Raw genomic sequence first — 12,401 nt, forward strand, 5'->3', positions numbered from 1 at the left:
TTGTCTTGAAGCATGGTGTAGCATGGGTAACAGTCTTCATATAACAACAGTAAACTACATTGCTACATTTTGCGACAGTATGCGTAAAAAGCCAACGTCAGTGCGAAGGTTGAGATTGCTTCTTTCTCACCAGATCAGAAATTCTCGGGGCAGTCTTTGCAAGAGCACAACGAAGATCATCTTCCACAACAAGTCTACTTCTGTATTTAGACTTGATTACCAACAAGCTGGAAAACCCTGTTTCACAAGGATATGTTGTTGGAAATGGAAGAAGAAGGTGCAACACAGTCTCAGACAGAACAGGATATGACTGCAAACACTTGATCCAGAATTTTGTAACTGGCATTGTAGAGAAATCAGTCCTCGCTGCATCGCTGTTAATAAGGTCAATGAACTCCTCTTGTGCTGTCACAGGAACATCTTCAACTTTGACTGTGAATGGGCTTCTGGCAGTGCAAATGGGGTGTCAGGTAGATTTGGAAAGTACGATGAAATTTCATCTGCAAGCATGTGCAAGTGTTCTTTCACAGAAATTATCATCGTAATCCTTTTGTCTGGTTCAATGTCATGTTCCTCAAAGAAAGCAGATAAGGTAGGCAACATGTAAATTTTATTTTCATCCTTTTTTTTTTTTTTTTGGCCAAAGCTGAAGTTTAATTTGCAATGATCGGATCTTTTCAGACAAATTGAGGCATGTTGCATTTGGTCCTTGCAATGATAAATTTAACTCATTCAAGATGGCAAAAATGTCAACCAAATAAGCTATTTTCTGCAGTTCACTTTTATCGCTGAAAAGTGCTTCGAACTGCAGTCTTGCTTTCTGATTAAAAAACGTTTTGAGTTCATCACGAAGCTCAAAAACACATTTTAAAACTTTTGCTCTCGACAACTATCTCACTTCAGTGTGAAATAGCAGAGCATTGTTTGGCGCATCCAACTCATTGCACAGTTGTGAAAACAGTCAACTGTTTAAAGTGCTCACCTTTACAAAATTGACAGAACTCATGACAGTTTTCATTACTTCTTGTAACTCTTGTGGCAGCGTCTTTGTTGAATCATACAGTGAGTTCCGATGACTTTTGGTGACTCATTCAGTACCAAACGTTGAAATCCAGATCAACATCCTAGCATAGCTGGAGCACCATCTGTGCAAACACCACAAACCTTTTCCCAAGAGATCTTACGCTCTTTCAGAAATGAACCAACTGTGTCAAGTACATCACATGCAGTAGTTGTCATTTCAAGAGGTTTGCAAAAAATAAACTCATCTTTAAAGTCACCATCATTAATATACCTCACGTAAACCAGTAACTGTGAACAGTTTGCAATGTCTGTAGATTCATCAAGCTGGATACTAAATATTGGAAGTGGAGCAGATTTAATTTCCTGGATTACCTGATCAAGAATATCAGCAGACATGTCATCTATTCTTCTGTGGACAGTGTCGTTAGATAAGGAAATTGCACTCAATTTCGTAACAAATTCGTCTCCGATCATAACTCGAACAATGTCTTTGGCCGCTGGCAACAGTAAATCCTCAGCAATCGTGTAAGGTTTCATAGCTCTGGCGATTTCTGAGTGCCACCAAATATGAAGCTTCAACGGCTGCTACATTTTGTTTGTGGTACTTGCCACCAGTGTCAAGTCTGGCTTTCTTGAGTGCATCAGCTTTGCTTCTAAAATAGCTGGTATCCTTGCCGGCAAAGCTCGGATGCTTGCTATCAAAATGGCGTTTTAGTTTGTTCGGCTTCATAGATTCAGCTGATAGAACTTCACAACAAATAACACATTGCGGTTTCTCAATTCCTGCTGTAATTATTGAGGTAAAACCATACTGTAAAAAATCCTCACTGTATTTTCTTAATGTTCTTCTCTACACGATCCATTGTCATAGAATGGTTTGCTAAAGAAAATAAAATATAACAATAGCTTTAATAATACAAAAGATGATACATGGCATAGTTCAGTCAATACAGTTCATTAAAGTTTCCTATGATTTACCATTCTCTGTTGTTTTTTTTACATACCTGTTACTATCACAAGAGGGCAGTATTCACATCAACCACAGCTGAATATAAAAAGACCAATCAGCATCCAGATTAAGTTCCCATGGTACAGATTTTTTTTTTCTGCAGAAGTTGATGATTTTACAGTACATGATTTTACATTTACACAGTAGTTATAATTCATGAAGTGTCATTTTACCTCCAATACTGTGGCTTTCAACACAGAAGCTGCTTTTAACAGAGTAACTGCTTTCAACACAGCAGCTGCTCTCTACACAGTAGCTGCTCTCTACACAGCAGCTGCTCTCTACACATGTGTGACTGGTCTGCATAAGCACATTATGGTGCCAACCCTGTCACATACACCTGTATTTGTACGGGGTGTAAGTGATGGGGTTGGCGCGATGATGTCATCACGCCGGGTACTCGTATGTGAGCATATCTGCATGTGGGCGGACCTGCCTGGAGACGGATAGAGGAGCGGTGTCTCGGTTCCTAAGACCATCGGAAAAATGTGTTTTCCAACGGTCTTAGGCAACCCCTGTGAAAGGGTCGTTCGACCCCCAAAGAGGTCACGACCCACAGGTTGAGAACTGCTGTTCTAAGGGAACAGACCCTCCTGTAGCCCAGTGCTCTCTCCTCACTTTCGACCTGCCTCTCCTGGAAGCTGAGTCAGCTCGTCTCCCAACCTCCCCATTCTGACTGGTCTCCAGGTGTTTTCTGTCCTTCTTTGATGTAAGTCTCCTCCTCAAATGACCCTCAGTTGGTAATTCCAGGTGAATGTTCTTCAAAGTAGATGTATTTCCAGTCTGACGCTTGGACAAGGTGCATGGCAGGTCTGCCTGTTCAGCCACCATTTTCTACCTCCCTGCTTATCACTTTTGAGTTTATTTTCACACATGATTCTTTCTTTGGACCCTGTTAACAGTCTTTTGAGGTAGATATGACTTTGAAAACAAACTCAGCAGTTTAAGTAGCAGGGGCAAAGCCACACACCCAAGTGAAAGACTGCCAGGGCTCTAATCATATCATCTGATTGAAATTAGGGCTCTTTTCCCTGTAGCATCTTTGTTCTAAGTCATTTGAAATGGTGGAATTGTAGAGGGCTGCCAGGGAGGCACCTGGGCATTTCCTTAATTATCGTCAGCTGAACTCAGGGCTTAGGCCGAGTCACACCCTGGGAACATGCTTCCCCAATGAGGCTGGACATGTTAATCAGTTCTGACTTCATAGCAGCCCAGGTGTCAGCAGGGGCGGGTCTAGATATGTAAATCCAGTAATGCTAGGGTCTAGTTAAGAATGCAAATAAGCTCCTTTGATCCTAAGTTTTGGTGTTACTTCCTGGATTTTGGGATATAAGATAAACCTGCTGTGTGGCTCAGGGTCTTCGTCATGCTGCCTCTCCATCAGAGAGGAAAGATGGCGCCCCACCCAGCCCCAGCTTCATGAATCTATTTCTGCGTCTTGTTTTCTTTATTTCTATTATTTCTCAATCCCTGGCCGCCTCCATTTAGGACCGGTTCGTTCATCTCTCTTTCTGAGCAGGACACGGAAAAGGGAGATCCCCGCCATGTTTGGACCCCGCCGCATCAGGCCCCCGCATAATGGCGACCAACGTGGGCCGTGAAAGAGGCAACAAGAGGTAAGAGGCAAGGGATCACTCCCAAGAATTGCGCGTGCCACAGATTTAAGAAATGTAAGGTATTGGGGAGTGTATTGTATTGAACTGAATTGAAATAGCCGGGTGTAAAACGTGGGTAATCCTCAAAAATGCTTTAACCTTTTGCACTCGGATGTCGAGTGTGACTCGACACAGTTAGCATCGGTAGCAGCTCGATGAAAAAAGCAAGCGAGTGCAAAGGGTTAAACTATGCTCTGTTAAGCATAGTCAGATTCTTGATTTCTTTCTTAAGTTTTGTTGATGAAACCTGGGAAAAGGTCAGAAAGCAGTTGCATGCTTGATTCAGCACAGGAGAGTTTAAGAATGTCTAAGTGGGGTGCAGCCACGGCCTTACAGCCTGCAGTGGAAGGGTGAGAGTCTCTAAGAATACCATCTGCACCTCCTCTGCCTCCACCTGTAAACTACTTGTAACCAAGTGGAAAAGAATTAAAGGAAGTTTCTCAGCAACTGCCAATAATTCTTTATCTTAAAAAATCCTTTTCTTTCCTTAAAAAAATAAAAAAAATAAAAATAAAAATTGAAAAAATAAATAAAATAAAAATAGTAGATGCCAGACCATCACTGAATCTTCCCCCTAAGAAACAAGGAGGTGGGGGAAGGGAGACACGTGGCAATCCAATATGGACGCCACTCCCCAAGAAAGCCACTTTGAGAGGCCTCATCTTCGCCATCTTTATTTATTTTCCAGCTAATGACTTAAAGCTTTTACAAATTCATAAATGCATACGGGATTTCTGTGCACATGCAAAGGGAAAAGGCCAGTTTAAAAAAGAGTGCGCATAGTTTTGAGCTGAACTTGACCTTTTGCTGTGTACAGAATAAAAACCCGAGACTGTTTTGGCCTTAAAAATGGCGGAGATGAACCGGAGAAAGAAATACAGACTAGTTCCCCAAGGCGATCTAAGGTAGCTCTTTTGAAGTTTCCCCGCCAGAGGCAGGTAACCAGCAAGTAAATAGTCAAGTTTACATATGAATGGCTGAGAGTTTGCTTCTTGACTTCCCAGGCAGGAAAATTGTGATCATTTTGAAATTTAGTGGCTGGGCCAAGCCTATGGGCTGGAAATTTAAAAAAAACTTGGAAGTTTACTAAATCAAATGATAAATTTAAATTATCTAAATGTATTGAAATTGATAATACTGAAATGTTGATCTAAATATGCCTAGTATGAAGTCTAGATGATATAAGTTAATCTATTAATTGAATATGCCTTATATTTTATTTGAAATGTATCCTTAAAAATGTAAAAGTATTATTGATTTGAGAAATGCTAAGTATTTGATTTGCTACCTGAAAAATTGAAGCTCTGAAAGTTTAAGTCTCTTTTCTCATCATGAAAAGGCTACAAAAATGAAAAAGCCAGAACCTTTTTTCCTAAGAAAAATGGCGGATTTGACCAAAAGAAAAAAAACAGGCTAGTTCCAGCAGCAGATTGGCATTTCCATAATAAAGAGTAGTTTTTAAAATGCTAATGAAAGGTGTTAAAAATTTAACCTTAAGGTCTTCAAGACAAAATTTATCCAAAGTAAATGCCTTAAAACAATTGGAATTGGATTTGAAACTCAAAAATTGTTAAAAAAACATATAAAAACTAGTAGCCCGTTTGCACGAAGATTCGTGCAATAGACCTTCATTCACCTGGCTGCCTGCACCATTTTTCTGCCGGCACCAGGGACCCAGGCCTTGGCTGTGGCCACCGCCTTCTGCCTTTTTCAGGGTCGGGGCTTGGCCCCCAGCGGTGGCCTTGGGCTCGGCGGCACCCAACATCCTTGCTAAGGATCGCAGAAGCCGACCCCCAGTGGTTTCCTGCGATCCGTGCAGGCTGCCCACTGGTGCCCAAGGCCGGGAAAGCCTCCGCCCCAGGCTTTCCTGGCCTTGGGCTCGCCGCACCCAGCGTCCCTGCTACTGATCACAGGAGCCGACCCCCAGTAGTTTCCTGTGATTGGTGCAGGCTCCCCGCTGGAGCCCAAGGCCCGGAAAGCCTCGGCCCCTGGGACCCCCGGGAGCTGAGGGAGGGGCGGGATGGGCCCGGCCACGCCCCCCCATGTGGCCGATCGCCCCCCCGGGACCCCCGTGAGCGGCGGGAGGGGCTGAAGGGGCCGAGCCACGCCCCCCTGGTGGCCGATTGACCCCCAGAACCCCCGGGAGGGGCGGGAGGGGCCGGGCCACGCCCCCCAGGTGGCTGATCGCCCCAGAACCCCCGGGAGGGGCGAGAGGGGCGGGAGGGGCCCGGCCACGCCCCCCCGGGTGGCCGATCGCCCCCCGGACCCCCGGGAGGGGCGGGAGGGGCTGGGCCACGCCCCCCCTGGTGGCCAATCGACCCCGGGAGGGGCGGGAGGGGCCCGGACACGCCCCCCTAGGTGGCCGATCGCCCCAGGCACCCCCAGGCGCGGCGGTACGGGCCCAGCCACCCCCCCCGCCCCCGGGGTGCCGATCGCCCCAGGCACCCCGGGGAGCGGCGGCATGGGCCCAGCCACTGGGCACCGCCATCTTTATCTTCTCAACGGATATGCCACCCGGAGACCCGCCCCCAGCCTCCTGCCGGCCCAATCGTGGGCATAGCGGAGGTGCGGTCAATTTGCATGCTTCTCTATTATAAGGTAAGATAAAGTAGCCCAGATAAAGACTGGCTATGCCCCTTGTTAATGCAGGAAGGCGGAGTCGACCTTCCCCCAGCATTCAGGTAGGCAAGTTCCCACCAATTGCCATTTTTAAGAATGTCATTTACATTTGAATAGACCAAACCTGTTTCGCCATCTTTAAATAGGTTTGGCTTTGGCACTAAAAAACCTTAAAAGTTTGCTTAATTATATAAATAATAAAAGTTTATTAAATATCTAGATATTTTGAAATGCAAAAACGTTAAAATATTAATCTAAATTTGCCTCATGAAAGATTTAGAGGACAGAATTGAATCTCTTTGATTATGTCTTGTGTTTTAGAAATTTATTATTATTAAGAATATAAAAGAGTTGTTAATCAAAGAACTGCTAATATTTGACTTGCAAGCTCTGAAAGTTTAAAGTGCAAATTGAATTGAGAGAAATTATATAAATGTGGTATAATACCTAAAATATAAAAACGTCTTTTTGAGAAAATAAAATGTTTTCTCTTGAATAATTAGAAATTCAAAATATGTTACTTCTTGGTCTGATTTATAAAAGAGAATTAATTCTGTGATACAGTTTAAATTTAATTGATATTCTTTAAGATAATTTAAGTATATAATCTTTAAATCATATATATAAATATATATTATATATTTGATCTTTCCAGGTGTATTTCAAGGTTTTGAGAGTGGCTTTTGGACATTTCATTGGGCCCTTAAAATGTATTTAAAAAGTTTATTCTCTTAAAAGAAATATTTTTTAATTAAACCGATTGATACTTGAAATTGCATGGAAAGCTTTATCAAATAGAAATTAATTAATGTATTTTACTTATATACATATATATTAAATGTTATGAAAGTTTTCACCTGTAAGAAAAACAAAAACAATATATTTCTTATATATAGCCAAAATTTTCAACAGCAGTAGAATTTCAAGAAAGACAAAAGCCTCAAGCAGCCTGCATTTTTGAATTGGCTGGAGTTGGGACACTGTTTATGCTTTTGGATCAGACCAATAAAGTATCAAACCTATAAGTTTTACTGAATAAGTTTCTTTGCTTTCTAAATTAAAGATACCTATTTAAGTTACCTTATAAATTGGATTTTTAAAATATAATCAATGTCTCATATAAATTAAGTTACATGAGAAGCCAATGTTTTTATAAGTAGTTGAATCCTGACTCGTAGTAGCCTGCATTCTTAATTAAGCTAGAGGAGGAGCAACATTTGCAGCTTGTGAGGCAGCCGCCATCTTGCCTGCCCCTCTGGCCAAGTGGTTACTGCCCGCCATCTTGAAATAACAAAGGCCAACCCCTTTCCTTTAAATAAGCCAATGTCTTTGAAAGCAATTTAAATAAGTCTTCTAAGAAAGTTACTGAAGGCTTCCCATGATCCCTCTGTATATGCAAATAAGCAAAGAGGATACTTTAAAAATATAATTATAAATTTATTATAAGGAGAAATTTTAAAATTTTAAATTCTCTTTCACTAACATTTACAGTATAAACTGAAGATTATTGTTAAAATGATAAATCTGAAAGTAAATTCGTAGTCAGCCTTACTGTAAGAGTACTTGTAATATAGCTAGCTAGTCGCCTGAGGCTTGCCTTTCAAGCTGTAACCATACAGATTACTTGTTGTAAAAGAAAGACAAAGATTCTTAAATGAAAGTCTCTGTAGTCTGAAAATTATTTTGGAAAAAAATAAGAAGAGGTTTCTTTCAAATATCATAGGGATTGTAATTGATAATCAATACATTAGGCCTAAGAAGGTGGAGATAAGAAAAGGTTGTCTTAAAAGATTAAATGACTTTTAGAAATTATTAGGAGACTTTAACTGGTTAAAAACTTTTCTATATAAAAAGAAATTGATAGCCAGTTTGAGATTGAATTGCCATGGCCTAGAACAAAGAATATTCTTACATGATATTCTACAATTTCATTATAATTTTTGATATTTTACAACAGCATATTGTACAATTATCCCAAACTTACAAACTAATTCTTTGATTGTTTGGCAGCAATTTAAAAGGACATGAAAGGATTTAATCCCTTCCACGGTGTGGAGGGCCCCTTGGGAAGGCCCTTGAGCATTCTATATTGGCCTCTCTTGCCCTTTTTGCCAAGAGGGACCATCTTCTCACAATCCAATTGCCCACAGCTGTTGCCTGGATTTTCAGTTCATGCTGAGGTTGAAACCTCGTGGTAGCTGGTACCATAAATCTGTCTCTCACACAATGGCGTGAGCTGGGCCCTCCATAGAAAAGAAACCTGGGTTCCCCAAGATATGTGATCAATGCCGGGGCCCCACCAGCAGGCGAGGGGATCCCAAGGCAGGTGCTGGGCATGGAGGCCATAGGGGCATAAGCTACCAAGGAGACAAAACTGAACCTCACATCACCCTGCTTGGCCCCGGAGGATGGCTGGTTAGTCAAAGACGGGTAAGATTCCTCTGGGGAGGAACAACCTAAGACAGGCACAGTCGCAGAGGGGCCATCAGGAGAGAATTTAGGGGTCAACAGAGGTGGGGCACAGATCCTCACCCCCCCCCAACATTACAGGGGCTTGAACACTCGCCCCTTCTGAGGGAGGTCTCCTGCCCCATGGCTGCTTCGCGCTTCCCATGCCCAGCTCAGATCAGGATCCAGGCAACATACAGAGACTTGGCCCAGCTCAGATCAGGAAGAGACCCAGATAACAGAGACTTGGCCCAGCTTGGATTGGGACCCAGGCAACAGAGTTGGCTAATGGCAGCTGCCCTATATCTAAATCCAGGAATGCTCAGGGCTTTCTCAAGGATGCAAAATAATCCTTTCCATTAATATTTACAGAGTAAACTAAGATTGTTGTTAGAGTATTAAATTTGACAGTAAAATAGTCAAGTTTTCAAATTAATTTAATTAGCTAAATGAAATAAGTGAATATTCAAGAAAATTTAATTGTACAAAAGCTGTTCCTAAAGTATTAACCAAAATTTCTATTGATAGTTCATTTCATGGTAAAATTACTTAACATGCAATGAACCTAAAGCAGTCATATTTTTGTGCAAAAAATTAAAATTTAAAGTTATCAAGACTGCATTATAAAAATTTTCCAAAAGCCTCCTAATAATTGAATAAAAATAAGGGGGGATAGTGGAGTAATATTCTGTAAGGAAAAATATCCTGAAAGTAAATTACATCTAGAAATTTTTTACTTTGAAAATTAATTTTTATTTGTAATGCAAACAGCAAGACACCCATGAAAAACTCACATGGTGTCAAAATAAACCAAAGGAAAATTGTTTGGGCAAAAATTAAAAGGATCCCAAGTCTAATTTATAGAAAAGAGTTCTTTATTAACCTTTGGTTGAGAATATGTTTATATTTCCAGAAAACTCCAAACCCCATGTGGATTCCTGCAACAACAGATCCCAGAGAGGACCTGATAGGACTACTGCAGCCACAGAAGAAGCAGTGGCCCCCAAGAACAGAGGAGAAATAGTCCAGAAATAAAGATAGTGAAGATGCCTTGCCATGCTAGCAGTCAGCACCTGTGCATTGCTGCAGGTTGCCCATGACCAAGGGCAAGGAAGGTCGGTGTGCACGCACTTCCAGACCATGTGTGCACACCTTCTGCATAGAAGTCAAAATGTTTGATGTTTTGTGTTTTTACCAGGACCCCTGACTTGGGGTCTTGCCTTATTTCTAACTCAGGGAATGGTATTAACTGCCACATTAAAAGAAATGTTATACCTCAGGCATTAACCATTTTTACAGATGGATCCAGTTCTGGAAAGGCTGGATCTACTGCAGCAGGAGAACAAAGATCCTTCAAACTTTTTATATTTCAGTAGAAATACAAGCTCTTATTTGTGCCTTAACAGATTTTGCTACAGAGTCCATCAACCTATAGTAATAGTGCTTATGTGGTAAGTATGGCCAAAATTATTGTAACAGCTACTATAGGGCACACTAATTCAGAGGAAACTTTTCATTTAATTTTCAGCCTTTAAAATGTTATTAGAGAAGGACAATTTCCATGTTTTATTGGAAACAATGTCCTCAGTCTGTTATCCACCTCTCTGTGCTTAGGGGTAAATCCCCGAGGACTTAAACCTAATCAAATTGACAAAATAGATGTCACTCAATAGTGGAAAGAGCCCATCATATTCTTAAAATCATTTATTAAAACAAAAAGGGGGAGACAGGTGTTATGTGTCACCTCAAAAGAGGCTCAGTCATGCTTTTTATACTTTAAAAATTTTGAATTGTGAGCAGAGGATCATACAGCAGGTGAAAGGCATCAGGCCTCCTGTATAATAGCCTTCACCAAGTAAGCTAGATGGAAGGAAGCACAAAACCAGACAAGAGTTTTATCAGATTCAGTAATAATGTGGGGAATAGGTTGTGTTTTATATTTTTTCAGAAGGAGCAATGCAGCCAATTCGGGTGCCAAAGCGTTACATGCGTCACCACAATGGACCCAGAGAAGCTCCTGTGTCCCTTCACTCAAAAGGACTGAGAGCTGCCCTGATGACAGCAAAGCGGAAGAAGAAGAAAACTGAAAGCTAAGCTACACAGGGGACTGAGGTGCCAACATGGAGTCATCTGAAGAAAACGACTGAAGCACAGCAGATTGTGGAAAAGCAAGAAGTTGAGGCTACTTCTTCAACCATGTTCCTGCTCATGCTAGCATCTGTTAGCTGCCAGTCTAATGCAAAGTCTTGAGCAGCCAAGTCCAAGGACTTTGAGTAAATATACACCAGCAGCAAAAGAGACTTTCTTTCATTTAGTAGCTAAAAATGTTAACATGTCCATAGTTCTGATTTCTCTTATTGTTGTTTTGTATTGGCATTTTGTTATTATTTAATAGCCAGAGATTTGCTCTTGACATTCAACTTTTGAAAATGATAACATGTATGTAGTTTAGTTTTGCATTGGCATTGTTTGCAATTGTGTTGATATTAGAGCTTTATTCTTAATGTTTAAATTTTACTTTTATTATAGTAGCTTAAAAAACAAAAAAGGGTGAGATGTAGAGGGCCGCCTGGGAGGCACCTGGGCATTTCCTTAATTATCATCAGCTGAACTCAGGGCTTAGTGCGGGGGCTTGATGCGGCGGGGATCTCCCTTTTCTGTGGCCAGCATGGAGAGAGATGAAACTGGTTCTTGATAGAGGCGTCCGGGGATTGAGAAATAAAGAAATAAAGAGACTTGACACAGAAGTAGATGCAAGCTGGGTCCCGGGTGGGTCGCTGACCTCTTCTGCTGGAGAGACAGACGACTCCCTGAGCCACGCGGCACATTTATTTATACTCCCATATACAAGGGGGGTTCACCGGAAAACTTAAGATTAAAGGAGCTTGGGAGGGCCCAGGTCTATTTCATTTCCTCTTTTCTGGTGCTAGACTGGTTCCACATCTCAAAGCCCTCTTCCGGAACCTAGACAAAGGTAAGCCAGGAACTGACAACACCTCTGCACTCCTGGGGCGGGGTGCAACTGACATGACTCTGTCAAATATCTTGGGCTTAGTCAACAGTAATCTAAAGAATGACCATGTGTCTTCCCAGGGGGCCCTCTACAGCTTAGGCCGAGTCACACCCTGGGAACATGCTTCCCCAATGAGGCTGGACATGTTAATCAGTTCTGACTTCATAGCAGCCCAGGTGTCAGCAGGGGCGGGTCTAGATATGTAAATCCAGTAATGCTAGGGTCTAGTTAAGAATGCAAATAAGCTCCTTTGATCCTAAGTTTTGGTGTTACTTTCTGGATTTTTGAGATATAAGATAAACCTGCTGTGTGGCTCAGGGTCGTCGTCATGCTGCCTCTCCATCAGAGAGGAAAGATGGCGCCCCACCCAGCCCCAGCTTCATGAATCTATTTCTGCGTCTTGTTTTCTTTATTTCTATTATTTCTCAATCCCTGGCCGCCTCCATTTAGGACCGGTTCGTTCATCTCTCTTTCCGAGCAGGACACGGAAAAGGGAGATCCCCGCCATGTTTGGACCCCGCCGCATCAGGCCCCCGCATGGAATAGCTTTTTTTAAAATCTTAATTGGTCTTAAACATGCTGTAAACACATCTGGTATGGACTGTAGCAGTGGTCGTTCACCTTGTCGCTAATG

The sequence above is a fragment of the Cnephaeus nilssonii genome (genome assembly GCF_951640355.1).
Source record: "Cnephaeus nilssonii genome assembly, chromosome: 6".
In the NCBI taxonomy this organism is placed as follows: domain Eukaryota; kingdom Metazoa; phylum Chordata; class Mammalia; order Chiroptera; family Vespertilionidae; genus Cnephaeus; species Cnephaeus nilssonii.